This window comes from Spermophilus citellus (genome assembly GCF_964194105.1).
Source record: "Spermophilus citellus genome assembly, chromosome: 16".
NCBI classification, from domain to species: Eukaryota; Metazoa; Chordata; class Mammalia; order Rodentia; family Sciuridae; genus Spermophilus; species Spermophilus citellus.
Window position 1 is genome coordinate 4,955,891 of NC_138196.1, and position 2,253 is coordinate 4,958,143.

A 2,253-nucleotide genomic window follows, 5' to 3' on the forward strand; every position below is an offset into this window, starting at 1 on the left:
CCTCCTCCTCCTCCTCCTCCTCCTCCTCCTCCTCCTCCTCCTCCTCCTCCTCTTCTTCTTCTTCTTCTTCTTCTTCTTCTTCTTCTTCTTCTTCTTCTTCATTTCTCCTTCTCTTTCCGGGAGCTTATACATGAAAATAACAACAACAACAAAAACTTATTTTGGTCCTTGAATCTGGGATTAAATGTGATTCAGATGCACCTGTAGCAGAGTGCTCCTCAACGCAGTGTTCCCCAAACAAGATCAGCTGTCCTCCACAGACATATTAAATAAGGAGTCCTATTTTTTCTCCAATTTATCTCTACAAAGACTGCTGCAGACTTATATTTAAATATTTTTCTAACTGTTCACTCCAGCATATCTTCGTAACTTACTGAATACCGTTGAATGCCTCTAGACACCCTAAATAGACTCGAAATTTTTATGCATTAAGTTCTTTTTTTTTTTTTTTTAAGAGAGAGTGAGAGAGGTGAGAGAGAGAGAGAGAGAGAGAGAGAGAGAGAGAGAGAGAGAGAATTTTTAATATTTATTTTTAGTTCTCGGCAGACACAACATCTTTGTTGGTATGTGGTGCTGAGGATCGAACCCGGGCCTCACGCATGCCAGGCGAGCGCGCTACCGCTTGAGCCACATCCCCAGCCCCGCATTAAGTTCTTAAATTTCTTCTATAGTGTTGCAAAAAAATTAAAGATGATTTTACAAAATGAAAATGATGCAAGAAACCTTCCGCATTTATAAATTAAATGATGAAATTGGGGCAAAGAAAAAGAAATTTTAAAAAAATCATGTGATTAATAACAGAAAGGACATTGTGAGCTTAGAAAATGTTTGTGTAAATTTATTGCACTATGAGAATTAGGATGGATTCTTAGGAGAATTACTGAAAGAACAGGTAATTGAAAAATGTTTACCCAATCCAGGATTTGAGGAGGTGCCAGGAAGTGCAGATAAATGAGAAGTTCCCGGTTGGGACTAGTTCAGATGATGTCTTCAGTACTCCTTTGTGGTCAAAGTTGGGAAGCCAGTGCCTTAGGCTCAAAATATCATGACACAGGGGGCTACCACAGATAGGGACGGCGGCGGGTTCATCCTACCTTGGTGGAAATTCTACCATACTGATTGTGAACTCTGTGGCCCTACACAAGTCCTCTAGCTTTTTTTTTTAGGCTCAAGATGATGTGCCTTTATTTATAGTCATGGCATTCTGAGGAGGTGGTGGCAAAAGCTGGTTAAGAAAATCAGCTTTGCCCCTCTCTAGAATCAAAAGGAGGAACCAGAATGTGAAGTACGGCCCCCATGTAGCTCACATTTGACTGCTGTTTGTGTCTCTGCTGTTTGTATACCACAGACCCTCATTCTAGAAGGAATTATCTCAAGATGGTTACACTCTTTGACCCCCAAGAAGAGTCCTTTGGGGGGCTTGGTTTCCCGTGTGATATGGGGAAGACTTTAGCTAGAAGATCTTCACTCTCTAATCTGGTATCCAAGTCTTGTGGCCTGCACAGGCAGATCATGGGTGGGTGGAAGAAGGCACCCATCGTTGGCATTCATGACTCCAGATGGAGTAACTGACTTGGAGAATCAGCCATCGTTATTTATTTATTTTAGCTTTTCTTAATTCAAATCAAAGTTAGAGTTCCCAACATTTGAAATTGTCTATGGCCTTATAGTTTATGCTTCAAAGTATGGTTTTCCTGGGGTCTTGTTTTACTAGCCCTTCTCTGTTCTCTCTCTCTCTCTCTCTCTCTCTCTCCCCCCACCCTGTTCTTTTGGAAATTTCTGGGGCTTTTGTTTTCTGTTGCTGCTTAACAAACCAACCAGATTTATCCATGGAAAGCCAGCCTCATTTTATCACATTTGTGACAGGATGCAGGGGGACGGATGGGTGCTCTCTGATCCATGATCTCTGGTGCTGGGAGACTTGAGTGGCTGGGATCATCTAGTCAATTACATGTCTGGGCTTAGACTGGGACGTCTCAAAAGCTGGAGCCAATTGGAATGGTGGACTGGAACACCCAGCATATCACTACATAACACTGTCTTTGGGAGATAAATGTAGAGGATGTGAGCCATGTTGAAACTTGATCAATCTTCTCAAACTTCTCAACAATCTTTTTTTACTAGTTTATTTCCAATATGCATTGTACTAGAGTTTCCATTTCTCCAAATCCTCTTCAAAACCATACTTCTTACTGTTCACCAATATGTTGGGTATGAAATGGAATTTCACTGTAGTTTTTATTTGTACATCTC